This window comes from Tursiops truncatus, chromosome 1, assembly GCF_011762595.2.
Source record: "Tursiops truncatus isolate mTurTru1 chromosome 1, mTurTru1.mat.Y, whole genome shotgun sequence".
Lineage (NCBI taxonomy): Eukaryota > Metazoa > Chordata > Mammalia > Artiodactyla > Delphinidae > Tursiops > Tursiops truncatus.
In genome coordinates, this window is record NC_047034.1 from 139,624,469 (window position 1) to 139,630,827 (window position 6,359).

A 6,359-nucleotide genomic window follows, 5' to 3' on the forward strand; every position below is an offset into this window, starting at 1 on the left:
CACCGAGGCTCAGAGGGTCCAGCCCACTGCGGGACTGGGAAGGCCGTCGCCTCCCGGCCCTGTTGGTCTCTCTTCCGCTCTCTAGGCGGCAGGAAACTGAGCTCCGAAGCCACACCCTTCTCCTGTTTTGGAACAAGATAGAAACTGAACTGGAGAAAAAGAGAAGCCGAAAAAACTTTTGGAATCTGATAAATTTCGTCCAGACTCTGTCCCTGGGAGATCGTGGGAAAAAATTTAAACCTCTGTTTCCTCATCTGAGAAGTAGAGGTATGATCATTGAACCCAGCCCCCACGTTCCTAGATGTGAAATGAAACAACTTGGTGTGTACGGTTCCTGGCGCTCTAAGCAGTAAATGGTGGCTGCTGTCGTTAACTAGTCACCCGTCAAGTTTGCCCAGCAGAAGGTTTTTGACATACCGTGATTAGCCCTGTCGAGCTGCCCTTCGAGCTCACTTGAGCCGGTATTAGAGAAAATGTGTGCAGGAGTTCCCTGGCGGTCCAGTGGTTAGGACCTTCGCGCTTTCACTGTCGTGGACCAGGTTCAATCGCTGGTGGGGGAACTAAAATCCCGCAAGCTATGCGGCGCGGCAAAAATAATAATAATAGAGAAAATGTGTGTAGAAGCCAGAAACCATTGGAGTCTCCCATCCAGCCACCACTTCTGTGCAGAAAACCCTTTTTAGAGCAGGATCCCTTCTGCTAGAACATCCTTTCTCAGTTTGAACATTTCCAAAGACAGGAAGCTCTGCCTCTGGCCCTAGGAAGCCTTCTATGCTCAGTGGACCCCATGAGGCTGCCTGTCCCCACATATCACCTCCAAGTTTCCTTCCAACTCCGACTCTAAGATTATACAACTTGAATAGAGACACCTATCAGCCCTTACCCATCACAAAGCAACCCCACCACACTCCCATTCTTGCTTTCAGCTGCAGTTTAGGATTAAGCAGGCTCTGCTCCCATTTTACAGAAGAAAAGGAAGTATCAAAAGACACAGAATCATGCTGTCTGGCTTGAGGTACAGAATTCCATTCCAGGAACAGGACCTTCCCTTAGCTTCAGCTCTCACTCGTGGCCCTGTGGGTTTGAGGTAGCCCAGTACATCTGCTCTGTCCCATAACTGAATAAGCAGTGCCAGAAGCTGGAGCACACTGAAAAGATCACTAGACTGGGAGTCAGATCTGAGTTTTGGTCTCAACTCTGTCCTCATCTAGTTAGGTAACCCCTGGTTGAACAGGAAGATCACTAATGAGCCCACACTCATTCAGTGGTGACTACAAATCCCTAAGAACTGAACGTGAAACTTAAAAATACTGAATGTCTAATCCTCCTCCCTTGAGGGAAGAACAGACAGCACTGTTTAGACCCAAGTCTAAAACATCAGTGCCATTTGCCTGTAGCGTATAGGACCAGAGGGAGAATATCAAATCCTTTCTGAAAAAGCTTACTCCAAATCCAGACAGTTTTCAGAGCCTTGAAGCCTGAGGCAAACATCAGGAGCTGTGTAGAGCTAAGGGGTTCAGAGAACCCGGAAGAAACAGTGAACCTAACCGAAGAGCAGTGGCTCAATTCTAGAGACAGAGGGCCAGGGAATGTGCCCATCAAGTCTAATAGCTGAAGAGGGCCCAAAAGACTTCTGGAGGTGCATGGCCAATAGCAACAAATGTAACCCCTCAGACGGGTGTCCAAGGCCTTTTTCTGGTACCCACCTGGCTCTCCACTTCCCATGATGTCACCCCAAGAACCCTATGCTGTAGTAACACTGAACTGTTCACCATTCCCAGAACTTGTCCTCACGCCATGCTTTTTTTTTTTTAAGCTGTGCCTACTGTCTGAAATATTTTTTGCATGCATCTCTTCCTAGTACACTTTAACATCCTTCAAATCCCATTTCAAAACTCACAACCTCTATGATGTCTTCCTCAATCCTCATCCTTCCTCCTTCCCACAAGAACAAGTTTCTCCCTCTGATTCCACAGCACTTTTCACAATGTTTTACTGTTATATATGGAAAACAGAACTATATTATGATTCATTATGCAAGGCAGAGATCTTGTTTTCATTTATGTACCCAGGTTTCTAGCACAGGGCCTATCATGGGTAGGTGCTTGCCTTCTTTCTTCTTGGTATGGCCCTGGGGCTTGTATCACATTAAGGATAAACATGAACTGGAGGACCAGAAACACCATATTTTGCTGTGTAAGGGTCAAGAAAGTTCCTCTACTTAGAGAAAAGTTCTGAAGAATAAATTGTATCAAAGTAATCCCAGAGTTCTGCTCTGTTTCGAATTAACTATGAAAAAGCAGAACATGGTGGACAGGTTTAAGTAATATTCTTATTCAAAACCAAAGTTCTGGGCTTCCCTGATGGCGCAGTGGTTAAGAGTCCGCCTGCCGATGCAGGGGACACGGGTTCGTGCCCCAGTCCGGGAAGATCCCGCATGCCGCGGAGCGGCTGGGCCCGTGAGCCATGGCCGCTGAGCCAGCACATCTGGAGCCTGTGCTCCGCAACAGGAGAGGCCCCAACAGTGAGAGGCCTGCGTACAGTAAAAAAAAAAAAAAAAAAAAAAATTACAAAACAAAAGTTCTTAAAAACAATAAACATTTTTATTGAGGTGTAACTGATATATAACATTAAGTTAGTTTCTGGGGGACAACATAATGATTCGATATTTGTATACACTATGAAATGAATACCACAATAAGTCTCGTTACCATACATAGTCACAAAAATCTTTTTTTTCTTGTGATGAAGACTTTTAAGATTTATTCTCTTAGCAACTTCAAATGTACAATACAGTATTATTAAGTATAGCCATCATGCTGGACATTACATCCCCATGACTCATTTATTTTATAACTGGAAGATTGTAGCTATTGACCCCTTTCACCCATTTTGCCCACCCCCCAACCCCCTGCCCTCTGGCAACCATCAATCTGTTCTCTGTATCTATGAACTTGATTTTTTGTTTTGTTTGTTTAGTTTTTTAGGTTCCACATATAAATGAGATCATATGGTATTTGTCTTTCTCTCTCTGACTTATTTCACTTAGCATAATACCCTCTAGGTCCATCCATGTTGTCTCAAATGGCAAGATTTCATTTTTTTTTATAACTGAGTACTACTGCGTTGTGTGTGTGTGTGTGTGTGTGTGTGTATATATATATATATATATGCCACATCTTCTTTATCCATTCATCCATCTATGGACACTTAGGTTGTTTCCATATCTTGGCTATTGTAAATAGTGCTGCAATGAACATAGGGGTGCGTATACCGTTTCAAATTAGTGTTTTCATTTCCTCTGGATATATACAAAGAAGTGGAATTGCTTGATCAAATGGTAGTTCTATTTTTAATATTTTGAGAAACCTCCATACTGTTTTCCATAGTGGCTGCACCAGTTTACATTCTCTTCAACAGTGCATGAGAGTTCTTTATTTTCCTCACAACCTTTCTTGAGAATATGGCAGGACTGATATGGGGAGACCCTTTAAAGACGGGCAAGACTGGAGCAAATTTGAAGGCTGAGAGGGAGGAGCCAATGGGAAGACAGAGATTAAATAGAGGTAGAAATTAACTGATGGAGAATGTCCTGGAGGAAATGAGAGGGAATGGATTGGAGGAAGGGGCATGTCTTTAATAGAGAGAAGAAAAGGGGACTTCCCTGCGGTCCAGTGGTTAAGACTCCGGGCTTCCAATGCAGGGGGTGAGGTTCGATCCCTGGTCAGGGAACTAAAATCCCCCATGGCACGGCCAAAAAAAACACAAAAACTGAGAAAGAAGAGAAGGATGGGTCAAGATAACTTCACCACTCACCTCTACCACCTGCTCCAATATCTGTACTTTTGCTATTGCTGCTTTGCTTCCATTATCCCATCAGCTTCAAGACCATGTTGGGAAAAGTTGGAAGCCACATCCGGGTACCTCTCAAAACTGTCTGAGAATCCTAGTGTTAGGAGCTCCAGTTTCCCACAATTTCCATAATTGGGAATATGGAGCTAACGGCAGCAAGGACTGAACTCTGGGTCCCTTCAAGGCCAGGCCAATCAACACACCAACTAAGAGGAATGAAGCTAACCTTCCCAGTGTTCTTATAGGGTTTCTGCCTGCTGCACCTTGTGGGCAGCAGAAGGGAAGTCAGATAGACCAGGTGCTCCCATGTACTTGTCATGTGACCTTAAACAAGTCAGTTTATTTCAGATCCTCAGCTTCCTTTATTAATAAAACTGGACTAATCTTTACACTGACTTCTTCTCAAGTTTGTAAGTGAAAGGAATTTACAACAGTTCATGAAGGTATGAGTTTTTAAATTATTGCAGGAACCAAGTCCTTCACTGCTTTACTGTAATAGTTTGTGACTACCTGTCCTGTTTCCAGTTTAGGTCCCCTCCAGTCCTCTCCATCATGCTGTCAGTATAATCTTTCTAAACCACAAACTGACATTAATAATAATAATAATTAATAATGCTAATGATGAGGGCTAACATTTATTGTGTGTTTGCTATTTGCCAGATACTTCTTAAAACCCTAGACTTGGGCTTCCCTGGTGGTGCAGTGGTTGAGAGTCCACCTGCCGATGCAGGGGACACAGGTTCGTGCCCCGGTCCGGGAAGATCCCACATGCCGCGGAGCGGCTGCACCCGTGAGCCATGGCCGCTGGGCCTGCGCGTCCGGATCCTGTTGCTCCACAACGGGAGAGGCCACAATGGTGAGAGACCCGCGTACCGCCAAAAAAACCCCAAATAACAACAACAAAAAAAACCCTAGACTTCATAATGAAGGTCAAACTCTTTAGCCTAGCACCCCTTTATGATCTTGTTCCTAATTTCTTCTCTAACTTAGCTACTTACCCCTCCCATGGGTAAACCCAAGTCTTTTCTAGCATGTTACGTCTTCTTGTTGTTCTTACTTGGTCCCATTCATCTTTTAAACTTAGTCCTAACTTCCCCTCCCACGGAGAAGCCTTCCTTGCCCTTGACTGAACAGTCTGGCTGAGCCCTCACACCCCCTGTCCCATATAAAGCACTCAGTGTCCAGCATTTATCATATGCTTTGTGCTGCTGTTCTTTGGTTTGTCCTCCTCACCAAGTTCAGTGCATGGCACAGAGTAGAAGCTCAACAAATATCAGCTGATTGAATGAATCAGAATTGTCTGGAGAAGAGATTTAAGAAGATTTTGAGCACCAGCACCATTTGGGTCGCTTATTAAAACTATAAATGCCTGAACCCCACCCTTGGAAATTCTGATTCAGTAGATCTAGTGTTGGGGATGAGAGTCCACACTTTACAAGTAGGTAATTCTAATGTACAGTCTGCTTAAGATCACTGTTCTATACCTTTGGTATTCAAGCACAGCTGGTGGACTGGAATCACCTGCGAGCTTGTTAGAAATGGAGACTCTCAGGCTCCATCCCAGATCTACTGAACCAGAAACTGCATTTTAACAAGATCTTCAGATGACTTGCAGGTATACGAGCATTTAAGAAACACTGGTCTCTTCCACTGGACCAGCTCCACCTACATCATACAAACAAGTATTTGTCAATGACATTTGTCACTTTGTAATTTACAAAGCACATTTCAAATAGTAAAAGGAAAAGCAACCGAAAATTATTGACTGCCACCCTCTGCTGTGTGCTGTACCAATGTTATGTCATCTAATCCTCACAACAATCCTTTGACATAGGCATAGGTCATAAGATCCAGAACTTTAAGAGTTTAACCAATGAAATCTATCCAGGATGGGTTCTCAAATCACATATACGTAAAGACACCCTACTGAGCCAAACAAGCTTGTGACTGTGACTAAATTCACACAATTAACATGTACCTTCCCGAAGGGTCCCCATATTGTCATTCATATTCTTCTGGCCCAGAAAGCCCAAGGTTCTTTGGTTCAATTTCAGAGTGCCATTTAAAGTCGATCTGTCACCATATTTTTGAGGACTTGCCAGATAGGGTGCAACCAAGGCCCCTCTATGATGCGCCTAATGTTAGGTTATCAGAATTTCTATCTACTACACATGGCTTTAATCAGCTGAAAGTGACAGGAGGAGGAGTCTTGAACCATGATCTATAGGTCACCCACACTGTACTTTAGAGGCTCCCTGATAATTTGAAATGGTGTGATATGAGATGCTAATAAAGCCTGACTTTATGTGTACAACTTTAAAATAATGCAACTCTCCTGAATTAAAAACAATCAGGACCCACAACTTCCAAGACTGGCTATCCAAGTCAATTGTGGACGGTGTTCACATTCTTGCCACATGGTGGCGCCACCTTAGCCGGTAAACAGAAATCCTTGCCGGGTCCCGTCAAAATTGTGTGAACCAGCAACCCTCCAGTTCACACGCTCC